This window comes from Ictidomys tridecemlineatus, chromosome X (genome assembly GCF_052094955.1).
Source record: "Ictidomys tridecemlineatus isolate mIctTri1 chromosome X, mIctTri1.hap1, whole genome shotgun sequence".
Taxonomy (NCBI): Eukaryota; Metazoa; Chordata; class Mammalia; order Rodentia; family Sciuridae; genus Ictidomys; species Ictidomys tridecemlineatus.
Genome location: NC_135493.1, coordinates 29,769,682 through 29,785,772, shown reverse-complemented (window position 1 = coordinate 29,785,772; position 16,091 = coordinate 29,769,682). Strand labels below are relative to the sequence as shown.

Here is a 16,091-nt window from a genome sequence, read left to right as displayed (position 1 = left end):
GGTGTGAGGTGCTGTATGTTCAGATTTTCTTTGCTCTAAGGGAAAATCCTAAATTATGCCAACAGTGTAAAGTAGACTTAGCTATGATATCTGCCATAAGAGAAAAAATCTTGGACTCACTGAGGAAAAAGAATCAAGAGAAAAATTTGGGCCCATCAAAGTACATACCCCCTTCCCCCTTCAAGACCTAAGGCAGATAAAAACTGACTCTACTGGAAGGTTAGGAGATATGCCAGATTGCCTGGGATTGGATCTATCCAAAGCAGCTAATCCTGTAAGTGAAAGGGAAACTGAGGAATTCCAAGCAGCTGCCAAAGCCATTTTTGCTTTGGGGAAATTTCCTCATAATTTCCCTGCACTGTAAGGATTACTCCACCCAAATGCAGTAAAGTCAGTCACACTGAGACCCTTGATTTTACACCTATAATTGCCCCTATGTGAGAACATCTGGTCCACTCATGGGAAATCTAAGGTGCCACTGATAGGAGTCATAATTAAATGGAAGTTCAAAATCTGGAGAGATTTTTTTCTTATCTGGTCTGTTTTAAAGGTTATTATAGATTGTTTCTTGGGGATAATCTAGGCTAAATGTGTGTCTAAAAGATGTTTCATTGTAACATCTGGTATCTAAATGAGTTTGAAGCATTGGATAATCTTGCAGTTAAAAGTTAGGGTTAGGTAATTGTTTAGTTTGTGATTTCAGATAATTCATGCCAGAGAACTTAAATACTTAGGATAGAAAATTAAAAGAACTCTACTTCCAAGTTGGCAAGTAATTCCCAATCATTTAGTTTTATTTATTTTTTCATCAATTTTTGAACTGGGTAGCCTAAGGAGATTTCACTAGGTATACAGTGCATTGATTTGGGCAAGGATAGTAAATTATGGTTTGGTATCTGTTTCTCTGTGTGTAAGATTTAGGAAAAAAGTGTTGAATTAAAATGTTGGTCTGGCTTATTGAAATGACATTAATTAGCAACAGTCTTGGAAATTTTCAAAGCTTAATTTTAGATATACATGGTAGTGTGAGGATTTTTTTCCAGGTGATTTAATGTAACTTAATACTACTTTAGGAACTTCAGAACAAAGAAAGTGGCTTAATGATCCTGAAGGAACTTCTTCTGATGGTGGCTTTTATATTATCAAGAAAGATCCTATTTTCAGTTTTATGTGAGCAAGTTTTTCTAGTGTAGGAAGATATAAAGATGAAATTTTGTAAATTGTATCTTATTTCTACTTCCAAACCTGAAAATTGTGACTTATGGTTAAAATGCCTTAGGCATGAAGTTTCTGCTCAGAATTCTGTTTTTCCCAGGTCCTTCCAGACCTCAGCCAGGACTTAAGTTGATATGCAAATAGGAGAAGCCTGAAGCACTCAGTAGGAGACAGATCTGAGGCCAAGGAAAAAAAAGGGTAAAAGTGTCTTTTTATGGGAACTCAAACTAGATTAAACCAAAGAGTAAATTGTATGGCATTTAGTAATTACTGGCAGGTCAATTTTTTTCTAGGACTTTTGCCTTTTCTTAGATTCTATATTTTTTTGAGCTCATGATTTTGTTCCTACAGACAAGTTAATGTTTTTCTGATAAGTTCTATTTTTGATCAACTGGATTTTTTAAACATTGCAATGAGATTTCACCTGAGATAGCTGCAAGGCCTTTTGTGTTGTGTTACACTTGTGTTAAGTGTTGTATGTCTATGTGTGTATGTCCATATATCATGCAGTGATATGATAATTGACAGATGAGGATCGCTCATGAAAAATTAAAAATGGATCCAAATACCTTTGATTCACGTGATTCAAATGGCTCAATTTAAATTTGGTAAATAGATGAAAGAAAAGATGTCTTTAAAATTAGGCTTATAAGTTTTTCTAGGTGTTCAAAAAGGCCTTAATAAAATGTTGATGTCTATGAAATAATCTGCTTAAATTCAAAAGTTTACAAGTATTGTTTCAAAATGTGAACAGAAGGAGGTTAACAGATGAAAAAGAGAAACTAAAAGGTTCTAGATTTCTGGATAAGAGTCTATATGATTAAGTAATTAAGAGGGTTTAAGTAAATGATATAAAGAAGGTCTGTGTAAGTTTTTGAGCAAGTAATCTTAAAGAAATTAAACAGCTGGTTAAACAAGTGCTGTTGTCTTAGAGAAGTGTGCTATGTTATTTCTTTAAAAGCTAAACTTGGTTAATATAAAAACATCAATGTAATTGGTGCCATTGAGGTGTTCATATCTTCCAGGTATACAAGTCTGTAAGGTAGAAGCTTTAAAAGAGCATTATATCAAGCTGGTGTTCTAAAATTGTATGGTAATTTTAGGCTTAAAAGAAAAACATGTTGGAAATTTATTTATGTTCTATAACTGTACTTATTATCAATAAGTTATGTAAAGTTCCATGTTACTTTTTACACCGAGATAGAATTTAAATGTATTTTTAAGTTAATGAGAGCCTAATCTCTGTAAAGGTTTTATTACAAAACACAAAAGTACTTTGCTACTTTTCTACAAAAGGTTAAAAGCTTTCAGCCTTTCTTTAATTCTTGTTTTAGACATGATATCATGTTGTGTTTGCTCAAGTTCACAACAATTTATGTAGGCTTTGTAAAATGATGTCTAAAAAGCAAAGATCAGCTTCAGAACTATATAGTATTTAAGATTTATGAAGAGCCCCGCCTTACTTGAGATAAGGCTCTATGTCCCATCTCACTACATGTGAAAGTGACTATGAAAGAAGTAGGCAAAATTTCAGTACATTTAAAGTTTTGTCCAAAAGTTGGTTTTTTTTGTCACGATTGCCAGGATCTCAAACAGGGGATATACTCCATCAAAATTCAAGGTAGCTATTATATGAACTAAATGTTTTTACTCTTGATAATTTTATTTTGTAGTTTTCTTATAAATGATTGCCTGTTAATGTTTTGCAGAGGTACTGATTTAAGAACACACAACCTCGGTTAATTTAAGACAAGAAGTTATCACCTACAGGATACAGAGATAGACATTAAAGCCCAGTGCTCTTAATATAAGGCTGTTGAAACTTATTTGCTGGATGTTTAAGATTAAGTTTTAAAATTAAAGTTAAATTAAAGGGCCAAGAAAACCAATATTTGGCTCTTGCCCTCTGAGTCAGTCTGAATCAGGGGATAGGGGACTTCTCCAAAGAGCTTTGCAACTCTAGGCCACATAACCTCCTGATCAGGGAGATTAATGAGACCAGTGGAGGACAGAAAGCCAATCAGTGCATTTGCTGTGAAGAGGAGGGTCATCAAAAAGGGAGATATCCTGATGCTTCCGAGGGAAGCCACATGGTCAAGCAAGGCCTGGACCCATCCTAGCGCAAATGGCACTAGCAGAACTGAGAAGCTGCTGTGAAGTTCCCAAGGACTCCCAGAGTAACTCAGCTGACTGTTAATAGATAGAAACAAAGTCAGTTTGACTTGCTTCATCTTAAACACTTAGCAAGGACAGTCAAAGCCCAAACAGCTATTCCTGGGCATTTTAAATGATAATAATAGTTAAATGTAACTTCCAAGAATAAGTAAACTGGAGGCTGCAAAAGAGATTCTTAGGTAGGAATGCCTGATAACTATCAAAAGGAACTGCCAGAGTAGTTTTTAGTTTAAGGCCCACAGATATTCCTAACCTACACAGGTAGGCTTGGTGTTTGCTAGTATGGTTATCCAGCCCTAGGTAACAGAATTAGAGATTTCTCTATTAGACACAGAGGTCATACTAGTAAAAGGATTTTGCAAGATCAGATGACATTAAATTATTAAACTGTATCTTAAGGAAAAGGACATCTGTAACCTTAAAAGTTAAATGTTGTGTTTACATCCCTGACAATTCTGGCAATGTGACAAATATCCTTAAAGATTTACATGCTTAGATAGAAGCCATGTCCTCAGCAACTTTGTCATGGAAACAATATCTTAGCTTCTGGTTCTTGGTACTTCCTGGTGGAAAACATTGTTAGTCTTTGTCTTTGCCATCATACTCATTGGCATATTCCTGTGCTATGGGATTTATTGCTACATCAATATGGTTCCAGTACTAATGAATTCTTGTTTCTCTTATAGACCACCCATCACTCAAATGGCCCTCCAGCCTATCATGGACCACTCGATAGACCTGATTTTTAAAGGGGGACTCCAAACTGCTTGCCCCAACATCACCCCTTTTGTCAGCCTGAAGAAGCCAGAAAGATCTTCTTTGCCCCCTTTCCTTACAGCAGTAAGGAGTTCCCAAATTAGAGGGGGGAATGAAGCCAGATTTAAAGTTAGGTAGTCAGTGTAGTTAGGTAAATCGGGTCTAATACCGAGTGAAATCTAAGATGGAGGCCATGCTGGGAATGACTCAGGGAAAACAGGACAACTCATGGAATGTTTATGAAGTCCTGAAAAGGCCCTAGGCCAAAGTCCACCTCAAAGAAGTGTTAACCAACAGCCCCAACAGATTTGGAAATAGCCCATCCCAGAGAAGTGATAATCCCATCCCAAAAGGTGATAATTAGGCCCACCTGTGTCCCACCCCTTGTGCCTTCCAATCTACATTCCATCACCAAAACTATAAAAAGGGGAGACAACCGCACTTCCACGGATTCCACTTCTTGGGTCCCCTTCTTCCTCCGGGAGAAGTCTTTTCTGCTGTCCTTTAATGAACTTCTAATTTCTACTTTGACCTTGCCTCGGCGTGCTTCTCTGCTGTTATTCTTCAACATCGGGGAAGCAAGGACTCGTCACCAGTCAACAGCGGTAACAATATGACTTTTCATAATGGTCAGCTTCCCCCAAGACCAGGGTAACACTATTCCTAGTAATGAGGAGGTAGAGGAGCTGGACAGCTTATAGTCAGTGTTTTAATCAGCTTCTGGGTTTCTGTGACCAAAATACCTGACAAGAACAATGAAGAGGAGGAAAAGTTTATTTGGGGCTCACAGTTTCAGAACTCTCAGTCCATAGAGGGCTGACTCTATTGCTCTGGGCCACTTGGCAGCACATCATGGGGGAAAGGCCCAGGAGAGGAAAACTTCTCAGTTAATGGAGGGGGCATCAGGAAACAGAGGGAGTCCTCAGGGAAGACACATCCTTTCAGGGCATGCCTACAGTGACCCACCTCCTCCACCTATGCCCCATATGCATACAACTACCCAGTCCATTCAAACTAGTATGAACTGATTAGGTTACATCTCTCACAATTCAATCATTTTACATTCCTGAATTAATACAGAAATTTTGGCATATACCTCATATCCAAATCATAACATTCCACCCCAGTCCCTAAGGCTCATGTCCAACTCATAGTGCAAAATGCATTTAGTCCATCTCCAAGAGTTCCATAGTTTTTACAGTTCTAGGAGTGCCCAAGTCCAAAATCTCACCTGATACTCAAGGCAAACTGCTGGCTGTGAGCCCCTATAAAAATAAAAAAGAAAGTTACATACATTCAATATATAGTTGCACATAGTAAACATTCCCATCCAGAAAGGGAGGAATAGGGGAACAGAAAGAAGGGATGGGTCCAAAATGAGACCAAAACACAGCTAGGCAAACAAGTCCCATAACTTCACATAGAGCATCTAGGACACTTGGCTGTGAGATGTTATTTCCAAAGTGCTTGGGCAGCCTTCCCCTTTGGTCTTGTTGGTTGCAGTGCTCATGGGCTCTCTTTCAGCCTGGCTCTCTCTGCAGCCAGCAGTTTTTCTTGGCAGAAAGTTCACATTACTGGCAACTCTCAATTCCTGGGGTCTCCATTCCAGCTTCAGTTTCACCTTCACAGCTTCATGCATTGGCTTCTCAGAGGCAGCCTGCAGGGATTGTGACCCTGCTACACTTTGCCTGTCCTCCCAGGCCTTCCTTTGAAATCTCTGTGGAAGCTTCCATGATCCCTTATCTTGAGCATCCAGTGTTCCTTCAGAACCAGCACCATATGGATGACGCCAAGGTCTGCTGCCAGCTCACTCAATACCTAGGCCTCTTGAAATCATAGCAGTAGAGCTGGGGTTGTGGCTCAGTGGTAGAGCACTTGCCTAGCACATGTGAGGCACTGGGTTCAGTCTCCAGCACTGTATAAAAAAAAATAAACACAATAAAGGTATTGTGTCCATCTACAACTAAAAGAAACTTAAAAAAAAAAAAGAAATCATAGCAGTAGTGGCCTCTGGGTGCCTACATAGCTCAGTATGGTGAAACAACTTCCTGCCCTCCCACCCCCATACAAACAGGGCACCCCCATGATCATCTCTTCTCAAAGGAATTTTCCCTTCTACATTTTGGAGCCTGCAGTGGTTGTACTAATGTGGTTGTACTAATTCCCGAGATGCCCTGGAGGCCTCTTTCCTATTGTCTTTGTGTCTCTTTAGGACCTGTAATCTCTTCAATAAGCACATCTTCCTTGGTCCTAGTTTTACATGCACTTCTCTGGCCAAACTGTAAGTTTTAAAATGCTTCAGCATGGATTTCTGCTCCCAATTCTCACAGTACATCTGGCTAAAAGCTTTCAGCAATATCCCTGTCACTGACTGACTACTGTGCTTCCTTGAAATTTTCTCCACCGATTATTAGTCCATCATCTTTAGATTTAGCTTCACATAAAGTTTTAGGACATGGGCAAAACATGCCCAAGTTCTTTCCCAGAATATAACATGAGTGGCCTCCGGTCCAATTCTCAATAGAGTCCTCATCTCCCTCTGAAACCTCATGAGCATAGTCCACATTTCTATTGGCAACAGACAGCTGACTTGACTGCTCTGAGCCAAAGGTGAGGCAGCATATCATGGGGGAAGGGCCCAGTGGAGGAAAACTTCTCAGTTCATGGTGGTATAGGGAGGTAGGAGAAGGGGATGCAGGAAGAAGAACCCTTCCAGGGCATGGCCCCAGTGATCCATCTCTTCTAGCCATGGTCCATCTGCCACAGTTACCACCCATCCATTCAAACTAGGGATGGACTGATTAGATTACAGCTCTCTCAATCCAATCATTTCACATTCCTGCATCAATACAGGAGCTTTTGTGGGACACTTCACATCTAAACTAACAGTCAGCTTTCAGGACACTAACATTTACTTATCCTGTTACCAGGCATGGTATAGACTTCAAGGACATGCACAGTGCAGTTCATTAGCTAGATTTGCATCCAAAGACCTGGGAAAAATGAAAGAATGGGGATGGGGTTATGGCTCAGTGGTAAAGCACTTGCCTAGCATGTGTGAGGCACTGAGTTCGATTCTTAGCACCACATAAAAAAATAAAGAAAATAAAAGTATTGATTGTGTCCATCTATAAGTAATAAAATATTTAAAAATGAAAGAATGGTGAAAGTGTGAGGATAGAAATAAAGCCATAAGCCTAGTCCAAAGCTGGACAAACAGTTCTTCCTCACTAAGGGTGAGCTAAAGGGGGTTCTGCAGTATTAACGTTCCTAAGATATTTTAGCAAAAAGAAAAGAAAAAAATAGCTTCTTCCATAGCTTCCATAGCTTCTTCTGAATAGCTTCATGTGTTTTAAAATTTCAGTAGCATATAAAATTGCATGTTGTATTTTTCTATTAAGAAATTAACTATTCAGGGCTGTGGTTTTGGTTAGTGGTAGAGTGCTTGCCTAGCATGTGTGAGGCACTCCGTTCGATCCTCAGCACCAAATAAAAATAAATATAAATAAAATGGGGATATTGTGTCTATCTACAACTAAAAAAATTTTTAAAAATAAATGAACTATTCAATATAGTAAACCAATCATTTTTCTCATTGATGGTTTAATTTAAGATCAAGTTGAAGAGTTGTCAGAAGGCTTCAGTTTTCTGAAATATGCAACCTACTGTCATGGGTCATCTTGTTGTCATAATCTTGGATGGGCCCTATAATGCCATCATTTTTCTAGAACTTGATTGTAATTGGGTTCTGGTATACTGTATCCCAGACATCTAGATTACCCATGCTGTCCCTGCCTTTTCAGTTATTGCTTTCTCTGCCTGTGCCTTCCTTTGCCTTGGCTTTGTTTGGTCTGGCATGGGCCCCTGTCATTGCTGTTCATTTTGTAGACTCCATTTTCTAGGGTCTGCTTTTATGACAATTTTTCCTAAGTGTTTTTCTGCCAGATTCAAATTCTGCATAGCACATCATCAAGAGCAATTTACCAAATGTCTGTTAAATGAATAAACAAAAAAGTCAGTTCATTTATTTTATAGGACATTTTACATTTTCAATAAAGATGTAAATTTTCTATATATTTGTGGTTTTGTGCCAAATGGGTTATGCATAAAAATTGTTAAAGAAAAGTCATTCAAACAGAATTGCTAGGAAGCCTCATTTCATGAGGTGACATTCCTGAGTCACCATCTCTGCACATCTCAGATACATACATGTGCAAAATGGGACAGGGAAATACCTTGCAAGCGAATAAAGTATTTCAAGATATGGTCCACCTTCATTTATGCTTAGGAGCTCAAATACAATTCTATAGACTCTAATGGAATCTGATATGAATTCCTATTCATAGGGATATATGAGGAGGTGGTGGCCAAATATCCATCTGGTGTGTTCTCACCTCTGTTCACTGTCCTCCCATTTTGTGGAGGACGTAGAGGAATAGGAGCAATTCTGGCTCAGAGGTCCTGTTGCTTTAAAGGAAACAGAAGAAACTCCATCAAAACCAGAGTAAGGCTCTTCTTCATTTTTCCCTCCAGTCCCAGCCCCAGCCCAGGGAAACATATTATTACACCTACAGCCCATCTAAGGAACTGATAATTATACATTCACATGTATTTTGACTTATTCAACCTCTTTGAGAGGACACTGATGATTAAACACTAAAAAGGAGGATTTTGGTTTAGTGGTACTGAAAATGAGAAGATAATCCCTCAATTAATATTGCAATGATTAATCAATTGTTTAAAAGAAGCTGTCAGTCCTTGGCTTTCTTTACATTGTCTTCCTCATGGGAAACTTCCAGGCTAGAAAACAACAAAAATAGAAAATGAAGTGTGATCAAAACTGAGGAATTTTTAGATATGATAATGGCATGGTGATTATGCTTTAAAAAAGAATGTCTATCTTGTAGAGAAATATGCTGAATTGTTTAGAAATGAAATAATACCTAGAATTAGTTTCAAAGTAACTCGGGGGGAGGGTGGTAATTTCCATGAGTTGATAACTGGGTACTCTGTACATGAGGATCCTTATCCAGTTTCTATTTTTATATACATTTGATTTTTTATAATAAAATTTAAAGAAAAAAAGGCTGGCCATCTGCATTTTTCTTTGCTTTTTCTTGGCTTTCTTCTGTCTTTTAAAAAATCTTCACTTGACATGTTGTAATTGAGAAATATTACCCCTAAAACCTAACTTTAAGAAGATTTTTGCTGTCCCATTCATCGTTATAGGGAGATTAATTCATTCAAATATTTATTGTTACTTGTCAAGAACTGTGTTAGGCACTAGGGACATAGAAATGAAAATCACACTAGGTATTAGATGATATGGGGAATTATTTAGTGAGTTATGATATTTAAGTAAGAAAATGTCCTTTCTTAAAGAGATGCATATGAAATATTTAGCTGAAGTATGATGACATTTGTAATTCACTTTGACTACCCCAGTAAAAAAAAAACATATTTGAAGTAAATATGTCACAATTCTAACAACTCTAGTGATAAGTTTATGTTTTTTTTTTTTGTACTTTGGATTGAATCTAGGGGCACTTGGCCACTGGGCTATACCCCAGTTTGTTTTTTTTCCTTCTGAGATAGGGTCTCACTAAGTTGCTGAAGCTATCCTTGAACTTGCCATCCTCTTGCCTCAGCCTCCAAAGTTGTTGAGATTACAGGCAAGTACCACCATGCATGGCAATTATATAGTATTAATTGCACTATTTTCTTTCCTAAAAAACTGAAACTTTCACAATAAAAAGGAAAAAAAAACCTGTGGCAGAAGAGGGCAATGGTTTTCTAGGAGCTGAGTGTAATGAAGGAGACAGATAGGTAAAGGGATAAATATAATTCAGAGTGACAAAGGGAAGCTTGGGGTACTATGGGCATACAGAGAAGTCTCAAAATTAGACTGATTTTGGGAAGGTGGTTGAAAAATGGTTGACTAGGAAAAGATGATTCTTAAGCTAGTTCTTTTTAAAATCAGTTTATTACAATGGTTGCAATGAGTGAGTGAAGCTAGATGCAGTAACAGACTGGCACTGTAGGCAAAGGGCCTCTCTGTAGTAAATGTCAGAGTCAAGAGAAAGAACATGGGATACTGAGGAGATAGTAGTTCTCAAGCTACAGACAATGGTGCAAGAGAGGGTGACAGGGCATATGTGACTAGAGAGGGATCAATCAGGGTCTGAACTTTATCCTGAAGGCTAGGGAGATGTACTGAAGGATTTTCAGTAGGGGACTGACATGCTCAGATTTGTGTTTTTAGATAGTTCATGCTGGGCATGGTGGCATATGCCTCTAATCCCAGTGACACTGGAGGTTGAATCAGGAGGATTATAAATTTGAGGCCAGCTTCAAGAATTTAGTTAAGCCCTGTATCAAAATTTTAAAATGAAATAAAAAGGGCTGGGGATATAACTCAGAAATTACTCAGTATTAAAGCACCCTTGGGTTTAATTCCCAGTACCAAAAAAAAAAAAAAAAAAAGACAGTTTGATCTTCCAGCAATGAGGATAAAGAGTGCCAATGGGGATTAAGAATCCAGGTGAAAAAAAAGAATCCCAGGTGAAATCAGAGGAAGAGCACCTTTGTGTAATGTGTCAACCATAAAGGAGGCACCTCTGGTCAATCATCAGCCAGAACAGGGCACAAAAAAATGGCTTTCTTATCCCTGGAGTCCGATTCAGAATCAGAGTCACTATCACTATCTTCAAAATACTTCTTGTGTTTTAGATGATTTTTTTCTTTCTCCTTTTCTTGGACCTTCTGAATGACTAGACTTCTTCTTTTCATCTGTACAAAGTACAAGTAAAAAACAAAAACCCTAACTTCTAAAGAAGTATTTCTGAACATCAATTTTAGTGTATTTATTTGCAATTTGAGGAAAAGTCAAGTCTAATATTTAACTATTTATAAATTTGTTTTTAAATCCTCAGTTAAAAAAGCTTTGTATCTTAAAAATACCTTCTGAACAAGATATTGAAATTGTATTTTTCTTTGGCTCTTCATCCTCTATTGATGCTCGTTCATCAGGAATGACTTTAAATAAAATGGTTGTAAAAATGAGGAAAGTGACAAAATGGACCACAGAGTATTAAAATATGGACTTAAATTTTTTCAGTAACAGCATTGATTGTCCAAGAACCATTAAAAGCAAGCACTGGAACACTTTTGTAAAAATATAACTCAAGAGCCTTCTACCTTCATAATAATAGAATACTTTACATTTGCATAAAGCTCTAGAGTTTACAAAGTGCTATTCAAACTAAGCAGCATGCAAGATTTATGTTTGCAGAAGAAATCACACGGCAAAAGCAGAGAAAACAGGAACCATGATGAAAGATGAAAGAAACTGGAGATAAGGCTGAGGGAAGACTTCATGAATTTATTCCAAGTGCATAAGGACATGTTGTAGAGCAAAAATTGTCCTGTTTTCCAGAGCAAGAAGAACCTAACAAACTACAGTCTAAAAAAGATTTCATTCTGGGCTGGGGCTGTGGCTCAGTGGTATAGCACTCACCTGGCACATTTGAGGCACTGGGTTCTATCCTCAACACCACATAAAAACAAAATAAAGGTACTGTGTCTACCCACAACTAAAAAAAAATACTTATTAAAAAAAAGATTTCATTCTGTTGTAGAGAATTTGAGAAATGAGTATTATTAAAATTCTAGAATGATTTAGAAAGGGATTTTCCATATTAAATATCTTTTCCTTTCAAGATTACATCTGTGATAATTTGGGTATTGCCTCAAAAACTATTTTGAGAATTTCTTCCAACTCTAATTCTATTATTTCAAGCCCCTTGATGATTTTCCAAAGGTATTTATTTATTTAAAAACATTTTTAGTTAGACATAGTATCTTTATTTTGTTTATTTATTTTCATGTGGTGCTAAGGATCGAACCTAGTGCCCCACATGTGTGAGGCAAGCACTCTGCCACCGAGCTACATCCTCAGCCCTCCAAAGGTATTTATAAGAACAAATTTCAGATGATAGTGCTTAATCACCTTGTCATAAGTTACAGGTTTATCTGTCAAGCACATTGTCTCAATTCAACCTAATGTGGACCCAGAAATAGAGGAGAAGAAAAAGAAACTTATAAAATAACACTGAGAAGAAATAGGCAAAAAAAATCAAAATACTAATCTTTTGATAGTATTGGATGTAGGAAAATTAACTTAAAAAACATACTGTATTTCAAAAAAATCCCTTTGTAATACTATTATCAGATATGCAATCTGCTACTGGGTTACTTATAACAAAATTTCAAGATATTATAAAAGTATTTTTGGTTTTATCACCAAACCCTTCTATTAACAAGCAGTTAGCACCATACACATTAAAATTTAAAAATAACAGCTGGGCAAAGTGGCAGGTTCAGTTAAAAAAGCTCTGTATCTTAAAAATACCTTCTGAACAAGATATTGAAATGGTACTTTTCTTTGGCTATTGGGAGGCTGAAGCAGTAGAAATGCCAGCCTCAGCAATTAAGAGAGGCCCTAAACAATTTAGTGAGACCCTGACTCAAAATAATAAAAAGAACTGTGGATGGCTGATGTATCCCCAGTGGTAAAGTGCCCTGGGTTCAATCCCCAGTACCAAAAAAAAAAAAAAAAGAAAAAAGAAAAAGAAAGAAAGAAAAAAAGGAAGAAAGAAAGAAAAGAAAAAGAAAACAACCAGCATGCTACAAATGACCAGCACAGCAATGCCCCCTCCAACCTTTGTACTGGGGATTTAGCTCAGAGGTGCTCTACTACTGAACTATATCCTCCACCCTTTTTTGTTTTGAGACAGGTCTTGTTAAATTGCTGAGGTTGGCCTAGAACTTGGAATCTTCCTGCTTTTGCCTCCGGAGTTGCTGGGATTATGGGCATATACCACCATGCCTGGCCTATGTTTTTAGAATTCAAGGAGCAGAAAAAGAAAGAAAGAAAAAGAAAACGGAAAAAAAGTGAAATGTACTTAATTAAAATCCTTCATTTAATAAAAATTGGACTTGGGTGTTACCCACTGGGCTTGGACAGCCCCCCTCCTTCCTTATTTGTCTAAAGATCATCGCATTGAAATCCTTTGAAGCCTCCTTGTATAAATAAAGAAAATGGCGGGCCCCTTGCTCTTTCTCCTTCCAGTGTGGAAGCAGGACCCCTAAGGTCACAGAGCCATCCTGCCCTTGTTTTTCAAAATTATTTCTATGTCGTGTGATTTTTTTGCTGTATTTCTTAGCCAGCACATTTCACGCAAAGGAAACCCAAATTTCATAGCCCGTGTGGGTCACAGGAGAGAAGTGTAAGAATCGAGAACAAAAAGAGAAAAAATAGGTGCCTGCTATTTCACCAATTACAGTTTAAAAAAATTAAAATAAAGGTATTGTGTCCATCTACAACTAAAAATATTTAAAATTTAAAAAAATGTTTATTTAGTTGTAGATGAACACATAGTACCTTTATTTATATTTATGTGGTGCTGAGGATTGAACTCAGTGCCTCACACATATGAGGCAAGCACTTTACCACTGAGCTACAGCCTCAGCCCCTACAACTAAAAATATTAAAAAAAATTTTTAGTCGTAGAGGGACACAACACCTTTATTTGTTTACTTACTTTATTTAAGTGGTGCTGAAGATTGAACCCAGTATGTCACACATGCTAGGCAAGCACTCTACTGCTGAGCTACAACCCCAGCTCTGCCAATTACAGCTTTAATTGCACTCTAGTCTGCCCTTGCTATAGATATGATTTGTTGAAATGCTCAGTCACACAATTGCCCCTGCATCTGAGTTAGAGTAAACTTCTGCTTCCTGAGATGCTCCTTCAAATTGCCCAAATCCTCTAATAGGTTCTTTCTAACATCCTCCTATTGAGACACTCCACAGTTTCCTGTAGTGTGTTTGCCCTCCCTACAAAGAGTTATAAACTCAACCTGTCCACTATGGGTATGGTGTTTAGTTGAAGGGCACTGGAGTGTTCCACTTCCTAGAAAGCTCTTTCCCAGATATTTTCCTGCCCCTTTCCCTTAGCTCATATCATTCTTTGCTTATGCATCATCTTTTCAGAAAGGCCAACCCCTGACCATAATATCTATACTAGCACTCTTATCATTCTCTATTTTTTTTATTTTTTCCCTGTTTATTTTTTCTTCATGAAACTTATTACTGTCTGATATTATATTGTATAATATATATAAATTATATATACACACATATTTAAATTATATATATTGTTTCCCCTATTAGAATGCAATTTTCATGAAGACTGAGATTTTGATTTGAGGATGAATTTATACATCCAGTACCCAGCACAGAGTAGTTACTAAATGATATGTGTTTATATGTTTTGAACAAATGAATGGATGAATTTTTATTGTGTCAGGACTTATCCATTTCATTCCGTCATGTAGTCATAATCCTGTTGTTTGGTCTTAGTTGTCCTCTGTTATGGTTTGGATATGAGGTGCCCTCTCATATGATAATGCAATAATGTTCAGGGGTGAAATGATTAAATTGTGATCACCATAATCTAATCAGTGAATTAATCCATTTGTTGGGTTAATAATTTGAACTGAGTACTGCGTGGTAACTGTAGGCAGGTGGGGATGAGGTAGGTAACTGGGGGTGTGCCCCTAAGGATTATATATATATCTTGTCCCTCTCCTCTCTCTTTTTGCTTCCTGGCTGCCATGCCCTTCTGCTATGATATTCTGCTTCACCTCAGGCCCAGAACAATGGAGTCAGCCAACCTCTGAAACCATGAGCCCATAATAAATTTTACTTCTTTAATTTGTTCTTGTCAGGTATTTTTTTTAGTTATAGTTGGACACAATACCTTTATTCCATTCATTTATTTTTATGTGGTGCTGAGGATCGAGCCCAAGGCCCCATACATGCTAGGCAAGTGCTCTACCATTGAGCCACAATCCCAGCCCTCTTGTCAGATATTTTGGGCATAGCAACAAAAAAATTATTCACAGAGGCTGGGGTTGTGGCTCAGTGGTAGAGTGCTTGCCTAGCATGTGTGAGAAACAGGGTTTGATTCTCAGTACTGCATGTAAATAAATAAAGATCCATTGACAACTAAAATTTTTTTTGAAAATGCTACTAACACATCCTTCTTTTAAATATATAGGCTCACTGTAAAATCTCCATTCTTAATTATTTGACTCATTTCTTATTTGACTTGAATATTTGACTGCATACTGCCAAGTAATTTTTCACAAATGACTCCTGGATAGTATATTCCCTCATTTTTTCTATATTTGTAATAAGATGTCTATTGTTTTTGTAAAGTGCATTATTATTCCCTTTTCCACAGAAGGATTATTTATCTCTATCCAGTTGACTTTAGAATGTTTTTAAGAAGAAAAGAGCAATTAGCAGCATTAAACAGGTAACTTAAAGAGGGATTTGTGGGATTAAGCAGAACAGTGGGTAGTGATGAGAAAACAAATGTATACTTAGCACTTGCTTGGGTCCACATACTCACTTGTTCAACATTAAGTAAGCATATCTAGCTACTATTTACTGGGCTAAGGCAGGCTTCATAAATTAATGCCTGAATTTGGTCCTTATGGAGGACCAGGCAGCTGAGTGCACTGGTGCATGCCTGTAATCCCAGTGACTTGGGAATTGGAGGCAGGAGGATCACAAGTACAAAAGCAGCTTCTGAAATTTAGTGAGGTGAGATCCTGTCTCAAAATAAATTAAAAGAAAAAACATAAAGAGGGCTGGGGATATGACTCAGTGGTTGAGCACCCCTGGGTTCAATCCTTGGTACAAAAACAAACAAACAAACAAACAACAACAACAAAAAACCCCAAACCAAAACCAAACAAACAACAGGCAATTGCCAGACAATAGAAGAGGCAAGGTGTAGCTGTGTAGATAAAAGGGGAATGACTAATCCAGGCTCAGTGTTCCAAACACACACTTGGAAGCAGTGAGCAGCATA

At 37.5% G+C, this 16,091-nt stretch overlaps 1 protein-coding gene across 4 annotated transcripts in view; it reads right to left on the bottom strand.

Moving 5' to 3' along the window:
* Positions 1-765: 765 nt before the first annotated feature.
* LOC120889651 (uncharacterized) overlaps positions 766-16,091 on the bottom strand; it is a 20,471-nt gene continuing 5,145 nt past the window's right edge. The window contains exons 2-4 of one of the 4 annotated variants that reach the window (XM_078034322.1): positions 8,541-8,613; positions 7,056-7,139; positions 4,903-6,061 (exon numbers count right to left, since the gene is read on the bottom strand). The gene's annotated coding sequence lies outside the window, so the exon portion shown is untranslated. The other 3 variants (XM_078034323.1, XM_078034321.1, XM_040284957.2) reach the window with 3 other exon arrangements.